The 17880-nt window shown below is 41.6% G+C and overlaps 1 pseudogene; it reads left to right on the top strand.

The window, feature by feature from the left end:
• Window positions 1–334: 334 nt before the first annotated feature.
• On the top strand, window positions 335–1200 carry LOC124087620 (heme oxygenase 1-like; annotated as a pseudogene).
• The last annotated feature ends 16680 nt before the right edge of the window (window positions 1201–17880 follow it).

Below are 17880 nucleotides of genomic sequence, written 5' to 3'. Positions count from 1 at the left end.
TAAACAGGGATTGAATCCAGGGGTGCTTAACCACTGAGCCACAATCCCTTCCCCCCTTTTTTTATATTTTATTTTGAGACTGGGTCTCTCTAAATTGCTTAGGGCCTCCTTAAACTGCTGAGGCTGGCTTTGAACTCACAATCCTCCTGCCTCAGCTTCCTTTGCTGCTGGAATTAAAGCCAGGCACCATCACTCTCGCCCCTGCTATTTTTTAAATGCATGCTTTTTACATTTTTGAAATAATTTAAAATTCACAAAAGGACCACCACCGCCTCCTGCTCCTCTGCCTCATTTGAGAACCTGGGCATGGACCTCCCCCTGAGCCGCCCTGGGCATGGACCTCCCCCAGCACTACAGCATGCCCCAGGATAGGTCCAAGGCCTTGAAAGAGACCACTAAGTAGGTGTACACCCAGGTAGAGAATGCCAAGTTCATGAGGAACTTCCAGAAGGACAGAGTGGCCTGAAATGGCTTTAATCTGGTGATGGCTTCCTGGTATGACCTCTATGTGGCCTTGAAGAGGAGATCAGGTGCACAGGGACAGCTCTGTCTATGCCCACCTACTTCCCAGAGGAACTGCACTGCAGGGCCCAGAGTAGGACATGGCCTTCTAGTACAGACCCCACTGACAGGGGGCCACTCCCTGCATGCCAGTAACAGTGTTATGTGGGGCTACTCCAGGAGGTCAGGGGCACACAGACCCTGAGCTGCTGGTGATCCATGACTAAGCATGTTACCTGGGTAACCTGTCCAAGGACCAGATCCTAAAGAAGATTGTTTAGAAGGCACTGGCCTGCCCAGCTCCCGTAAGGGCCTGGCTTTCTTCACCTTCTCCAACATTGCCCTTGCCACCAAGTTCAAGCAGCTCTATGGTTGTATGAACCCTCAGAAGATGACCCCTGAGGTCAGGCAGAGGGTCATTGAAGAGGCCAACACTGCATTCCTGCTCAACATTCTACTGTTTGAGGAGCTGCTGATCCAGGACCCCAAGGACCAGAGCCCCTTGCAGGGACCAAAGCTTCACCACCAACCGTGCCAGCAGCTGGGTGCAAAGCTCCACCCCTGCAGAGATTCCTGGAGGGAAGCCCCATATCAACAGCCTCTTCCAGGCTCTGCTAATCAGAAGGGTCCTTACTGTTCAGCTCTCTGGTGGTCACGGTTGCCATGGGGTTTCATGCCATGAGAATGCAATCATGCTGACCCCCAGGGCAGTGAACTCTTTCCACTGGGACCTTCTTTATGGAGAGAGGCAATCTCTTGGTTGGCTTCCCTTTCTTGGGCCCCTAGAGGCTTTTGGGGTTCTCATCCCAAAAGCTCTGAGTCCCTCTTACCCTGAAAGCCTTTTCCCCAACAGAAAGCACACCCAGCCAGTGGCCTGAACTTATCGACTTGGCATCCCCAGTTCCTGCAGCAAAGCCCAGGAGTTATGGCTGGAAGTGACAGCTGCCTTGGCCTTCCCAGTGCCCTGGGTTTGCAGGGTCCTTATTGACATGGCTACAATGACTTTCCTGTGGGCCGTGACAATTTTTATATCAATATGCAGAGATGTTGTGCCTTGTGTTTGTCTTATCGTTATTAGATCCGCTTTTTGTTCACGGTTCAGCTTGAGCTGTGGTATTTTGTTTGTGGTTTTTATAACATGGTTGGGGTGTCTTTTGAAGTGTGTGTGTGGGGTGTCTAACTGTGTGTATAATAATAAATGAATGACCTCAGATTAAAAACACACATGTACACACAAAAAGGTTGCAAAAAAGCTTCCTTGTATCCATCAATGATATTATCTTCCACAATCATAGTCAATTGTCAAAACCAGGAAATTGATTTTGGTACAATACTACTTACTAACTTAGGCACAAACCTTATGTGGAGTACACTAGCTTTTACATGCATCTTCCTCTTCCTCCTCCTCCTCTTTCTCCTCCTCCTCCTCCTCTTCATCTTCTCCATCTTCTTCTTTTGGTGTGAAGTTGCATAACATTTTAGCACAACTAAGCTTTTGTGTTTTTAAAATGAAGATATAGTTCAAATTCCATAGAATTCGTCCCTTTTAGGTGTACACTTTGATGTTTTATAAATATAGTCACTAAGTAGTCTAACCATTGTCACTGTCTACTTCTAGATGGTCTCACTCTAAAAAGAAAGCTCATGTCCATTAGCAGTCACTCATCACCCTCCCCTTCCCTGGCAACCACCAATCCGTTCTCTGTCCTTATGAATTTACCTATTCTGAACATTTCATATAAATTGAATGGTACAACATGTGCCATTTGTGTCTCCCCACATGCCTTCACTCTCGGTGCCCTCAGCTTCCACTTTACCTCAAAGAGTGAAGGCATTTGGCAGAGATCTGGCACACCAAAGAGCAAAAGTGCTTCCAACCTAATGGAACCACCATAAAAACAGCCAGATTAAAAAATTGGCAGCTTCTCCCAAAACATCAATCTAAATGAACCCTGGATGCGGTAGTTAGTTACAGGAGGGGAAAGATCACACCATCCCAGTCATATGGTGAGCCTTGGAGCATCTGCAAGGAAAGAGGTGGTTAATGATTTTTATGACATTTCTAAGTTCATACAGAAATAGAGAACCAGAAGGCCGTGAAGAGCTCCCCTCAACCTGACTTGTTCAGATCACAGGTAAAGGAAAATGATACCCAGAGAAATGAGGTGGCAATTTCCAATTTGTCCAAAACACAAAACTGACGGTGCCAGAGCAGACTCTCACTGACATAGTATCCAGGGCTATTTTCCCCTAACTAAGCTTCCTCTGAGGGCGCCGAAGCCCTGGGTCTAGGCATGGAAAGAGGGAGCAGGCAAAAAAGAGGGCTTCTAAAAGCAGAGAGCAGCCCTTCTCTAGCTGTGCAGATTCATTCGGGTGATGATGACAGAATCTCCAGGAACATCCCACAGTGAAAGGATTCCCTTCTCCCAGTAACACTCGCTCTCTGTAGTCTCTCCTTCTGACCAGACCAAGACTCTGAAAGTGGAGATTTAAGATATGGAGCCCTCACCATGCTCTGTAAACACTGGCTTCAATTACAGCACTTGTCAGAGAAAAAAATTTATATGGAGAAAAATTTAAAAGGAAAGGAAATTTGGATTACCTATAATTCTACCAGATACATACAAACACTCAAATTTTGGGAGACTTTTCTCCCAGGAAACGTTTCATTAGAGAACATTTCAAGTATATTCCAAAGGTAGGAAAAAAAATGGTCTAATAAATCTTCACCTACTCCAATCCCACAATTTTCTACTCAGAACCAATCTTGTTTCATTTCCACTCCACTCCCCTTTAGATTATTTTGCAACAAATCCCAGATATCACACTTTCCACTCATAAATATTTCAGAACCATCCTCTTGTCAGGCACCCCAGATGCCATTTCCTAGGTGGGCCACCAACAGAAGCACCCTAAAGAAGCTTCCAGAGGTGGAGGCAGCACCATCCTCCTCTTCTTCCCCTGTCCCCATGGAGCTGTTCTGGTGCCTAGGACCTCAGACCTCCATGCTTTCAGTTGAGTGGTACCTTGGAGTGGGGGTGTTGGTTCTCTTTGGCCTGTCCCTTCACAAGTGTTGGCCTCTGTAGGGAGAAGCCCAGGCTTTATCAGAGCAGAACTCGGATCCAAAGAAGCTGCTTTGGGTTGATTTGGAGAGTCTGAATAAATAGAGTTGTAATGTCATAAAGCACAGAGCCAGTTTCTGGCACTATCAAGTGACATGGAGCGACAACCCTTAGTCCAATCAGAAAGTGAATCAAGCAGCAGCGCCAGAGTCGGTTTGGGTTGGAATCACCTCCCCACCTCCTTTTGGTCCCATGGCACTGTGGACAAGTTATTTTCTCTTGCTCTTTTAAGATATTTCATATGGGGTTTGAGTCTTCTTCTTTTTTTTTTTTTTTTTTTGTAATTTCATTTCAAGCTACTGCTTTATAAGACCTGTTTTATTACTGATATAGGCAAAAAAGAATATGAAAATTACTCCCAATTTCTTTTTCAATTAAATTCTTCCAAGACACAAAAAATAAAATTTTAGGTTTCAATTGAATAAGAGAAACAAAAACATTTCAGTAAAGGTAACTGTTAATTCTGGAACAGGGGCCTAGAGACAAGGAAGGAACCAGTGATTGAGGGCAGCTCTGCTCTCTGGGGGTCAACAGTAGGAGACAGCCTGCCCTGTTACCAAGACAGCCTCATCCAGGCTGGGAGTCCATCCTGGATGCTGGGAGCATCATTATCTAAGTGCAGCTTCTTTGCTTCCTTAGGTTTCAGCATGTCCCATGAGATCATTTAAAATCACATTTGCTACTTTACCATCTAATCACACATAAGCCTCTCCCCACACTCCCCCGCCCTGCTTCCTTCCATCCAAAGAGTGCACTTTCTGGAGCACCAGCAACCAGGGTGGAACTCGTGACGGGAAATGGGAATGGCACCCAAGAAGGCATGCTTCCTTGTAGATTCCTGAGTGACAGCGAGGTTCCATCAAACAAGGCAAACTACCTTCCTTGAGGAGGACGAACAAGTGTAAGTCTTTGCAAATCTGGCGGGGGGAAGGTTTCAGACTTGCTTGCCCTACTAGAGATGCCCCCTGACCTTTGGGCTGGAGAGCAGACATCAGATGGAGTTTCTTCTTGTCAGGTTTGAATGTTAAGCTGAGGGTATGTTCCATGAGCTCATGGTTTCCAGAGGAGGCAGTCTGGGATAGAAGAGAGGAACACTTATCTAGAAGAAAGCAAGACTGAGAAGCAAAGGTTTGGTTGTGGGGCTCAGGGGCCAGACGATGGCTGACAGTGTAAAGATATATGCTTGGGGTATTGGGAGAATTGTAGATTATGTTCATTAACCAAAAATTAAAACATGTTTTGAGGGCTTTTTAGATTAATGGCCTTCACAAAACAACCATGGTTCTTTAAAAAATATTTAAAGATTAATCTATTTGTACAGAAGATTCCCACGACTGCTTCTTTTCCTCTGAAGGATAAGGGGGAAAATTAAAGTTAAATCTCAAAACTTTTAATTTCTACGTGCCCCCTCTATGTCAAGTGTATGCTTTTCATAGAGTCACATGGATAGAGAAAGCTCTTTTATTAATAGGTGTGGTTTCAGAAATTTTTACTAAAACTGTGATAAAAGAGGCCAAATATCTTGGGTGTATTGATGAGGTTGTTAAAACTAAATAAAAATAGACAAAGGCATAGAAAGAGAGTCCTAGTCTTTGGTAGATGATTTTGCCTTGAACTCAAGGAAACAAATACTTTTGATAGAAAGGTTTGGGTAAAGGTCCAAGGAGTGATTTCTACTCTTGATAGAAATAAACTGGAGAACTTTTTAGAAACACCTGGACATTGCTCTAGGCCTACTGAATCTGAATGCCTAGGCTTTCTTCTGAAAGCCAAGAACATGTATTTTTCAATGCTCTGCAGAGAAGTCTGATAGACAACACTAGAGGAATTCCTGTTTTTAAGATATTGTAATGAAAAAGACAGACCAGGTGGCCCAGGGGGTTTTCCAACCTGCTGTGACGCATTTATGCACATTCAGAGAAGTGACAACAGCCACTTATACTTTGTTCTTAGCCCTACATCTTCAATCTAGAAGAAGAATGGCTCATTCAGGCATTTCTGTGGCTCTGGCTTTATTTGACTTTTTTTTTCCATAGCTCTAGTGCACTTAATGTAAATTTGATTCTTGCTCATGACTTTGCTTTTTGAGATTACCTGATTGGACTGGCAGCAGAGAAAGAGAAACGTCCGCTATGATTTTTAAAATGTAGTTTGGGTAAGCTTTACTGGACTTGCAAAATGAAGCAGGTAGAAAGAACCACACATACATATTTTGAGTAACAGAAGCCAAAGGTTGGCCTTTCTAGCCACATGGTGTGGGAGGAAGGTTGAAATGACACAGAGAAATGAATTGCTTTTAGACTGATGGAAAAATTTGTTTTGAAATGGCATGAAGTTGGTTTAAAATGTTAGGAAGATTTTAGAGTGGTCTTGAAAAGTAATTTCCCAGTCCTCTGTCCACTCACTTAGCCGTCCAATAATGGTAATAATAATAATGATAAACAAGCATATAAACGGAAACAGCATATTTTTCCCCAGGCTTATGAAAGAGCCTATATCTACAAGGATGATTTTTGAGATCATGAGAAGGAAATGGAAAAGAAACCTGAGAATGGTCTGTAATGGTAAATGGTGACAAAGAGTTTTCCACAAACAAATAATACCAAGGAAGTGCTATTCCAGGAGGAGAAAAATGGTAATCTCTGACTCTGAGCCCATGCAGTCACGGATTCCCTTGTGTCAGAGCCCAGTCAATCAGGAGGGCTCAGCTTTAGGCTCCAAGCTTCCTTGTGTCTCCTCCTCTCTCAGAACACAGACTGACCTGAGGATCCTCAGATAGGAAGCAATAATTTGACCCTGAAGTCCATAACTGAGGTCAGGAGAGAAACACTATCCTCTCTGATTGCTGGGTCCTTTCTCACTCATTCTGCATTCACGGAGTTTACCCTTTCTTCACCCCCATCTTACCTGTCTTTCAAGTCCCAGGTGGAGCTCATTCTCCCCAAGGCATAGTGCACTTCCTCCCTTTCTCTGATTCCACCTCCCCTCTTCATTTGTGTTTATTTGTCTTAAATTGGGAAGCTGTGTGTATATATTTTTTTCTCTTCCACCAGAGTGAGGTTATCAGGGGCAGGATATCAGTCTCTCTGGTTTTTATACCAACATCAAAACCTTGTACACATTAGCAGCTCAGTGAGTACTTACTGAATAAAAATCACGGTTTGGTGTCTTGGACCATATGGGAATAAGATTCAAATATGACAGCACCTTCTCTCACCCTCCCCACTCAAGCAAATATGTTCTCTCCCTTGCATGCCAGCATCAATTCTGAGAGGCTTAGAAGAACTATTTGTCCCCTGGGAGGATGTCATTCTGGTCCATCTTGCTCATTAGATCTCATGGTCACTCTTCTTACCTTGCGATTCACTTGTGCTTCTCGCTGGTTCTCCAAAGATAACCAGGGCCATGTTTTGTGAATCAGATTGTAAGAGCAGAAAGGGGTCAGAGTGACCATGGCCTGGTATTCAACACAAGGATTAAGAGCATGGGCCTTGTGCACTGAGCCAAGCCTCGGTTAGGGTCCTAGCTTTGCTATTATTAGCACCTTAGGCATGGTACTCTGCTTCTTTTTGTTTCCTCAGTTGTGAAATGGGCATAATAATATCTGTGTCACAAGACTACTCTAAAGATTAAACAGGTGGATGTATGTTAAGAGCTCTTGGCCTCCTATTAGCTCCTATTCCTATTATATTTAGTCTGATGCCCTCATTTTATAGATACAGAAGTTGAAACCTGAAGTTTCAGTTCCAGTGACTTATTCCAGGTCACAGGAACCCAGTTTCCTGCCCCCAGCATGCCCCCGAAATGGTTTGGCACTGCCTGGCTCCGATGCTTTGTTCACACTCTGTAGGGAGGAACCAAGGCTTTGGAAGCCCAGCATAAGTGCATCAGCAGGTATGAGTTTGACCTTGTGTCAGACACAGTCCTCAGAAAGAGAGAGTGGAGTAAGCTGTACATTATTATTACTGTTGTTGTTGTTATTATTTCATGGGACTCATAGGGTTGACCAGCAGCACAAATCAGATTATGCTTCCGGGAAAGGGGAAGTGAGGGGCCTTGAATAGTAGGCCAAATTTAGATAGATAGAAAATAGTGGAGGAGGTTACTGTGCTCAGGGTTCAATGACAAGCAAAGAACCAGAAACATAGATATAGGGCTGACTGATGACAGGTCAGAATAATAGTTACCTCCAGAGGGAGAGGGGTAGCCACTGGTATCGGACACAGGGACATCTTCTCAGGTGCAGGAAATATTCTCTGTCTTGGTCATGGTGATGGAAACACAGATGTTTGCATATGTTCAAAAAAGCATGAACTTGTAAATTTAGGATTAGTAAACTTTATTACTACACCTCAAGAGTAAGCAGTATTAGTATTATTATTTTTTCATTACTGACTGCAGAAGTAAAAAAAAAAAAAAGAATAATAACTTAGATCTCCAGTAGCTAACTTAGCTTAGCTAACTTCAACCTTAGCTAAGACAGCCTCATGACTTAAGTACCCTACCTGTGGAAAAGGGTTGATGGGGGGGGGGGGCTGTTTCATATGATTGTATGAGGATTCAATGAGCCAATGTGCATAAGATTCCAGTGCTGTACCCAGTGTACTAACAAAGATGTAAAGCAACCATTATTTTTGTTTGACTTCTAAATTAATAAAGCTAAGATTTAATTTTTTTTTAAAAAGTGCTAGGTGCTGGGAGCAGTAGTGCACACCTGTAAATCCCAAGTGGCTCAGTAGGCTGAGGCAGGAGGATGGCTAGTTCAAAGCCAGCCTCAGCAAAATCGAGATGCTAAGCAACTCTGTGAGACCCTGTCTCTAAATAAAGTACAAAATAAGGCTGCGGGATGTGGCTCTGTGGTCGAGTGCCCCTGAATTCAATCCCCAGTACCCACCCACCCATCCCAAAAAAGTGCTAGCTGGATCCCTGTCTGATCATAGGCCAATCATAGGTCAGCAGCATGCAAAAGGTATCAGCTGATTCCTGACTCATTGCCCCTCTGTAAGCCAAGTGAGGAACAAAATGTCCCTTCAAAGGACTTAGAACATCTCAATCAGACTACTGGCTCAGTGGCTGACTGAGGGCATTATACTGGATCTCCTGTTCCAATCTATTCCAGTCCTGCTTGTGTGGGAAACCAGTATGTGGGTAAGAGAAAGGGAATCCTAAGGAAATGGATTATGCTGGTGCTGGGGTATAATAAACACTGGAACATCTGGATTGATGGTGCAGCTCTGACTGGAACCCTTGAGCAAGATTCTTTACCTCTCTGTGTCTCACATTCTTCCCCTGTTCATTGGGGATAATTGTATTCCATGGAGATTGCATGGTTTGATGTGAAATCAAATAGATTGAGTTAGCACTTTAAGGTCCTCTTCTTAATTATATTACCTTGGAGAATAATAATATTAATAACACTAATCAACATAAATGATTTCTATGTTCTAAGCCATATATTTACATGCACTCATTTAATTTTCATGACTCCCTCATACTACTATTATTATGACTATTTCACAAGTGAGAAAACTGAGGCCCAAAGAAGTTAACTAACTGTTCCATAATCCCAGAGCTAGTAATTTATAGAGTGGGGATTTAAACCCAGATAGTCTGGATCCAGAATCCAAGAACCTAACCATTGCACCATGATGCCTCTCTAAAACAATGGCATTCTTAACCAATGAAAAGATTTTCTGCACTGGGGGAGAAATGTGATAAATCTTTTAAAATGTGTTTTAAAAAATAGAGGATGCAAACATTTGATTCAATCTAATGCATTTTGAAAAATCTGAAACACTAAGCATATGCTACAAAGTTTTTTAGAATGTGACGATCTCACCGAGACCCCATTTTTACTTAATGACAATATTTCATGCAAATATTCAACAAACCCACATGCAGCATCTGCTACACGCTGTTCGCTGTGCCAAGCACTGAGGACACAGAGCCATGAACAGAACAAATGTCATTTCTGCTCTCCTAGAATTTACAGTCTAACGGAGCATATCAACACTAAACAAACACACAAATAAATAAATATAATCATCAATTGTGATAAGTGCCAGGAAAGATAAAAAACAGAATACTTTGGGAGGTCATCTAGGGGACACTGAATTTAGACAGGCGAGATCAAGAAAGGTCTCTCTAAAGAAGCCACATTGAAGCTTCAGTCAAAAAGGAGATGCACGATTTTTGTCAGAATTTGCCACTGGGAAGCAGAACTGAAGGACCGAATCAGAATGTGATTTGTGAACAAAAGACGGATTCCTTCAATGTCACGTCAGGAGCTGTGCAGCAACACGGGATTTTTCTGAGTCCCTGTGCCTCCCTGGGATAAATCGATGAGTTGCATTATGTTGGTTGGCATTTACATAATGTTCACAGTGCTCTTGCCTCAGAACCTTGTCCAAAACCAATTTCTACCCATCAATTTTTATTAGAATTTGCATATTTTCTTCTTTAGAAACTTAGAAAAGATAAAAAGGAATTATTGTTCATGAGAAATGTATTTGCTTCTAAAATAATTAGTGTTTAAGAAGATTAACAATCAGAGAATTGCCTCATGGATGGGGGTCCCATTTAGAGGCCAATACTTTCAGGATGTGACCAATCAAACCAAACACATAAAAAGTCCCCAGTGCGGGGGGCAGGGGGGCAGACTGGATGGGAGTTTGCATGTTTTTCAGGGTCCCAGAGATCAGAGAGCACTGGACGTGGCATTCATTTTGTGACATATCCAGTCATAAAAACACTCTGCCAAAAGCCCCCTGCAGTATCCCTTCTCCAGCTTCTCTCATCCATGTTTCTCTGTCCCTTCTCAACACCTTGAGGCACTTACCTTTGCTGCTTAAAACTCCATGTTTGGCTGAGTGTCACTGCCTATAATCCCAGCAACTTGGGAGAACTGCAAGTTCAAGGCCAGCCTCAGCAACTTAGCAAGACCCTGTCTCATATAAAAAGGGCTGGAAAAATACCCCAGTATCAGTCCCCATTACCAAAACCAACCAACCAAACAAAACCCTCTTACCTCCATGTTCAGAGCCACATATATTTCTAAACCCTATATATTTTTCTAATTATGTTATGATTGAGAGGGCTTCTTTTCTCCCTGAGCAGATTCAAAGGCCTCTGAGGGAATTCAAATGAAATGGCTTCTTGTCAATATAGAAAGGCCTTGGTAGACATATAGACCAATCCTCTTACACAGATGAGAAGATTAGGATCCAGAGAGAGAAGATGCCCAAAGACTGAACATAGATTATTTCAGATCTGGGGCATGGGAAAGAGGGATATGACCCATGGCATCAAGAATCTATCCTCTTACACAGATGAGAAGATTAGGATCCAGAGAGAGAAAATGCCCAAAGACTGAACATAGATTATTTCAGATCTGGGGCAGGGGAAAGATGGATATGACCCATGGCATCAAGAACCTTATTTTCTCAGACAGGAGTAGACATGTGAACAGGTAAATTACTGAAATAACTACCATGACAGTGCAGGCTGCTATGCAAAAGAATAACTAAGAAATCTAGTTTATTCTGGAGGGTCAGGAAGGGCTGTTCTAAAGAAGTGACATTTAAACTAAACTGAAAGAGCAACAGAAATCAACCTGGGGAAAGATGGAAAAACCACTACCAAAACCGAAGTAGAAAGGCAGTTGGTGAATCCTTGTAACTTAAAGAGGAGAGGCGAGTATAACAGTACAGAAACAGGGAAAGAGTGATATGGAAGGAGGGACAGGGAACAGATTGTACCAGGCCTTTTGTAACTTGTGAATGAATTTAGGCACAATCTGAAGGAGTTGGGAAGTCTTGGAAAGGTATTACCAGAGGAGTGATATGATCAGGTTTGCATTTTAAAAGATCATGCTGGTTGCTATGAACATAGTCAGATAAGAGACAGTTGTGACTTTGTGATTGGAGTAGAGAAGAATGTCTGTAGATTTATTATGAGATCAACTGAGTTTCTGGTGGTGCCATTTAAAAAAGAGAAGATAAAGAAGAGGCCAATTTAGAGGGGGATGTATTAAAAAAGAATAGTATGTAGTCAGGTCTGGCCAAGAAGAGAAGTTTGAGGGGAAGTTGGGAGAAAAGATTTGGTTTCTATAAAAGGCAGATAAAATGACGGGTAGGACAGAATCCCAAGAAGCTCCAATAGTTAATGACTTGATAGAAAAGAAGCTTTCAAGGAAGTTGCAGATGGAATGGACAAAGAGAGAGGATTTCAAGAAAAAAAAATAGGGTCATCAATTGCATCAAATCCTGCTAAGTCAAGTAAAAGCAGAGGTTTGAAAGTTTGTCTGAAATTGGTGCCCTGGAGGTCATTTGCAACTTAGTGAAAGCTTTGGTGAAAGGGGCTGAGAGAGCATAGTAGAGTGAATTGAATGACAAGTACTGATGTGTTTCTCCTGTATGTTCTCTGAAGTGTGCGCCTCCTACTTGAACCTGGATGTTAGCATCCCTCGAAAGCCTACATCACTTATGAAATTGACAACTCACCTGAACTCAACAAATGGTGAAGAACTGTCTGCATTGGTGATTTTGACATGAAACTGGAATCAAGCTTCCATTTCATCCTTACAAAATCTTTGGCTTACTTAAATATACCTGGAAATGTTAATCCATCATTTTTAAAATAATAAGAATTCACTATTCTTGCCAGGTCCCCTCCTCTAAGAATTCCAAAAGTCTGTTAGTGATATATTCTATTACATTCCTATTGAATAAAATAGGAATTATGGGAGGGGGGGATTAGGAATAAGAGAAAAGAAGTAGATTCTGTATTTTTTTTTAAATAAAAACTCTTATCCGCAGCATGAATCTCCTTTAGTTTCTTGGGCCTATTGTAATTTAAATTACCTCATTAAATGAATGCTTTTATTTTGGGCAGCTGAATCATATTCAAAAGTATTCACACACTAAAGATGGGGTATAGAGAAGTAAAGTGGAACATTGTAAGTTCTTTATATTGAATTTAATTGCAAATGATCTCACGTGTTTGTTTAGTTTATATGCTGAAAGCTAGTGGTGTGGGATTGAAACAGACTAAGTGGCTATTGGCTATTAAATCACGTGTGTAATGGGAATATTAATGTCTGTGTTGTGCATTTGTCCAGCACTTAGCTTACAAAGTGCTTTCACATACATTATTTGATTCTCCCAACAACATCAGATGAGTAGGGCAGAGGTAATCATGTCTAGTTTATGAATCACAGAAGTGAGGGTTATAGAATTCAGAAAACTCACTCAGTATCAGAATCCCTGCTTTCTGTCACCAGGCCTACTGCCTATTTCAATAAAACTATGCTACTTCTTCTGGATAGTTTGAGTAATGGCAACTCAGAGTCTCTGGCTCTCTGTCACCTGAGTTTCTGGGATAACAATATTTCCAGATCATGTGATATGGAACTTAAATTCTTCCTTGGGGAACAAACTTTTCTCTCCTTCTGACCCTGTTTTCAATGTGTTGGGTGAGATATCAGGGAGGCAGAGACCCTTTAAATGTTTTATTAGTGCATTGTAATTATACATAATAGTAGGGGCCACTGTGACATATCTGTATGTGCACATAATGTGATCTGCTCCATTTCATTCCCCAATACTTCCATATTTCCTCCCCTCCTCCCTTCACAGTGTCTCCTTCCTCTCATCCACTGGTCTCCCTCGTATTCATTTTTTGGTTGATAATTCAAGGACTCTTGAGAAAGAAATATTCCTCCTCTTCAACTTCATTTGGACCTCCATTCTGAAGGTATTTTGATTAAATACCTGATTAGGCACTTTCTCCCCCCAAACACCCACCTTTCTTCTCTAAATTATTTTCTCCTTCCATTTTTGCTCCTACAGAAACACAGATTTTCTCATCACTTCATCTTGGCACACTCATTCAGCACAATAAACGGTTACTCTCCAAGCCTCACAGAAACCCATCTCCACGCAGCTCTCCCCCAGCCTTGCCTCGATCGTTCAGTACCATGGACAGCTCAAGCACAGCCTAGGGGCTTCCTTGTTCTTGCAGCACCATGGAGAGCACATGCATTTTCTTCAGCACTGTGACAGATGTCATCTCTGCATCACTCAGAGGTTGTCATGATCAGCAAGGATTCCCCCAGCCCCATTCCCATAGCCTCTGGGATAACTCAGGACTATTCAATTTTGAAGATGGCCCGGTGCTATTTTTCTAGTGCCACAGAGAGCTGAGGCTTCATCTCTAACCACTCAGCAGGATCATGGCTAGTTGTGGTCTCCCTTGTATCACCCCAAACAGCTCATTGTGTTTTCCTTTTAGCATGCCTACTTCAATTCTGGACAGCTTACTCACATGTTCCAAAACCCTATTACTCCAACAAAACATCTAAAGATAAAAATTTTAAGAATAATGGACAGCTTAACTAGATACGTATTGGTATCACTGACTACATAAAATGCTGAAATCTCAGGGAAAAAAAAAATCTTCTCTAAGCTTGACCACTCTGACCACATCCCCAAACCAAGGACATTTAATCCCATTCTCCTGTTGCCATGGAGATCACAGCAATATTCCCAGTGCGGGAGCCAGCTTGGTTATTTGTTCCATGAAATAGAGAACTGAGCCCCATTCTCGGCACCATGCACAAGAGTTTCAAGCAAATATACAAATGGTTCAGTTACTATTTCTCAGTACCAGCTCAATCACACTCTTCACCCAGTGCCATGGTAGGTTCAGCCAAAGTCCTAGTAACACCCTTGACAATATTCTTGCTGTTTCACCAGACATCTAAGTCATACCAGTGGAACTTGAAACTGACTTTTTATTTTTTGTGCCTCTTATAACTACCCTGGCCATGTGTGCAGCTGCACCAACATCTCAACTTCCCTTTTCTGCAGCTCAAGCTATCTAGTCATATCCTTTCTACTCCAGGGTACTTGATCACACTTCCCCCAAGTCCCTCCAAGACTAAAATTACTGTCTCATGAACAAAACTCTTCTGTTCTTAAAAGCTCTTTGCCTGCTCTTTATATGAAATGGACACCCTTATTTTAGGCTACCTCATACAGGCGATGTTCAGTGCCTCTCCACCTCCCATGACCCTCCTAGTTCCAGCATTCATTTTCTCTTCCCTCCTCAGAGAGCTGCTTTAATCCACAGCAGGATGGATTTCAGCAACTTTTATGGAACACAAGCCACTGCTTTTCAAGAACATAAGATAAGGTCAGTTTCTACCTGTCCTGGAGTGAGAGTTAAATACTTGTACTTTTTCTTCCCAATTTTCCCCAAATTTCATTCTGAGGTCAGATAAGAAGCTCTGTTTCATAAACATTTGATTCACATCATTCATATCCCTTAAATATTTATTCATTTATTCAATAAATATTTATTTTCAATTTGTATATCTTTATGGGGTATTTCATGACAATTCAATATATGTATATAATATGTATATTATATACATATCAGGGCAATAAGCATTTCTATCTCTTCAACCATTGATCTTTATGTATGCCAAGAATTTTATACTCTTCTTTTCTAGTCGTTCTGAAATATATTCTAGTTGTCTTTCCTGATAGTTACCCTACTTCACTAAAAAAGAGCTAGGAGTGGTTCCTTCACTCCTACTAGCAACAAATATTTGTTGATTGCTTACAATGTCAAGCACCATTATCAATGTTAAGGGTTCAAACAATTAAGCAAACAGTTCATATTTTCATGGAGAAAAAAATCTAGTTGAAGGAGATAAGTTATGGGCAAATGAAAGTAGTAAAAATGCTATAAAAATCAAGAAAGGTAAAGGGATACATAGTGGTGGTCAGGTACTATTGTTTTGGGAAGAATGGTTAGTGGAACCATCCCTAGCAAGGAAATATCTGAAATGAACCATGTGGTTATAAATGAAAAGCAAACATTAGGCAGAGGAGTAGCAAGTTCAAAGATACTAAGGCAAAAGTGTTCTTGGTACATTCAAGAAAGAGCAAAGCAGTCTGTGGGACTGGGGTCCAGTGAGCAAGGGAGAAAATGACATAAATTCCAGAGGTGATATTTATGGGAGCACACTACAGGGTATTTTTAAAAGAATCATTCTGATTGCTGCAAAGAGTTCAGACCTTGGGGGTTGAAGAAACACTAGTGGTGAGATAAATTGAGAAGATACATCAGCAGTCCAGGCAAGAGAAGATGGTGGACTGGACTGGCAGTAGCAGCAGAGGTGGGTGGCCGAGGATTTGACCACTGGCAGTGGCTGTGGTGAGAAGTAGACAGCCATTCTTCCAGAGGGGGCTTTCTGAGACACTGAACATAAGAGCTGAGAGAGAAAAGTAATGGATAACTACAGTTTCAAGGTTTGGACCCTCAGCTACTGGAAGGCTGAGCTTTTGATGTATTAAAAGGAGCAGAGAGACTAAGGGAAGAGTGTGCTTAAAATGAAGATGATAGTTGGATTTTATACATTGTCAGGGACGGGGGGGTGCGGGGGGTTGGTGAGTGGATAGTTGGATACAAGAAATCTGGAATGCAGATGACAGACCTGGGTTAAAGATGCCAATTTAGCCAGGTGCAGTGGTGCACACCTATAATCCCAGAGGCTCAGGAGGCTGAGGCAGGAAGATTGTGAGTTCAAAGCCACTCTGGCCAACTTAGTGAGACCCTGTCTCAAAATAAAGTATTAAAAAAAGGGCTAGGGATATGACTCAGTGGTAAAGTGCCTCTGGGTTCAATCCCTGGTGCAAAAAAAAAAAGAAAAAGATGAGAGTTAGATCTGTGTTTTGGATGTGGCTCCAGACTACTCATACTACCACCAGAGTTTCAGTCTTCTCCTTTGGGAATTAAGGGTCCCAGGAAGCTGTCCAGATAAGTTGGCTGAGGCCCACAGATACATTTAAGTTCCCGAAAGTTATAAACCTCAAGATTATTTACTGTTATACTCCAGAGTCTAAAATAGCATCTGATAAAAGGGAAGAAGCTTTGAGAGAGGAAGAGGCATGAAGGAGGACCTCTCCATTGCTGTTAGAAAAATGCACAATTTATTAAGACAGGAAACACAAGAGGAGAAGCAGCTGGGTTTTGAGGGGAGATGATGATGAGATCATGGGAGGCAATAATTTTGAGGTGTCTATGGAGCCCATTAAGGTGATATGTCCTAAGGTATTGGATTAGTGAATTAGGAGAATGGAGGCTATTGTAAGAGCTTCAATCAAGCTTCTCTAGAGCAAGCAGGGAAAATACCACATAGATACTATTCAACCCACGAGTCATTCTGTTTACCTCCAGGCTAACCCTACAGGTAACAGGCTTCCTGAGAGCATTGAGGCCCATGGAAAACCTAGACAGTCATTAAAGTGCCTTCCAGGGTTTTCATTGGCCATGGTGAACCAGGTCCCAGAGACCCTTCCCGGCAGCATTAGAGAACATGTGTTAGATCAGGATTGGGTAAACTTATGAGATCATAACAACTTGAAAATAATCATGTACTGCTAAGTCATCAATGGTCTCTCAGGAGCTGTAAGGTAGACATGGATTAAAATATACACCCCAAATTGACTCATAATTTAATTGCCTGAAGAAATAATAGAAAATGATTTATATAGAGGGTTAATGGTGTAGCTCAATGGTAGAGTGCTTGCCTAGCATGTTCAAGGTCCTGGGCTCGATCCCCAGTACTAATTTTTTTTTTTTTTTTTTTTTAAATTTTTTTTTTTATTGGTTGTTCAAAACATTATAAAGCTCTTCACATATCATATTTCATACATTAGATTCAAGTTGGTTATGAACTCCCAATTTTACCCCAAATACAGATTGCAGAATCACATCGGTTACACATCCACATTTTTAAAATAAAACTATATATTATAACACTCAAGTTTCAAGTACAGCTATGTTCTCAAGGACTTGACCTCTTTTCCCACCTTCCTGCTACCTTCTTCAAGAGGGTATAGCTATAACTTCTTATACTCTATGAATTTATAATATGTCAAAATACATTCTATTGTCATGTACAACTAATCAGAACAAATAAAAATATTTTTTAAAAAACACATTGAGCAAAATACAGACTTTTAAACAAATGGGGCTGGGAGAACTGGTTATCCATATGTAGAAAAATTGGACTAGATCCTTATCCCTTACCTTGCACAAAAGTCAGCTCAAAATGGACCAAGAACCTAAGAATTAGACCAGAAACTGTGCAACTCCTAGAAGAAAATGTAGTGTCAACGCTCTAACATGTAGGTGCTAGCAATGACTCTCTCAGTAGGACCCCTAAGCTCAGGAAATAATGCCAAGA

Source organism: Marmota monax, unplaced genomic scaffold (assembly GCF_021218885.2).
Source record: "Marmota monax isolate L192 unplaced genomic scaffold, Marmota_monax_Labrador192_F-V1.1 WCK01_AAM20220418_F8-fsc00021, whole genome shotgun sequence".
NCBI classification, from domain to species: domain Eukaryota; kingdom Metazoa; phylum Chordata; class Mammalia; order Rodentia; family Sciuridae; genus Marmota; species Marmota monax.
This window is presented reverse-complemented; position numbering and strand designations above follow the sequence as displayed.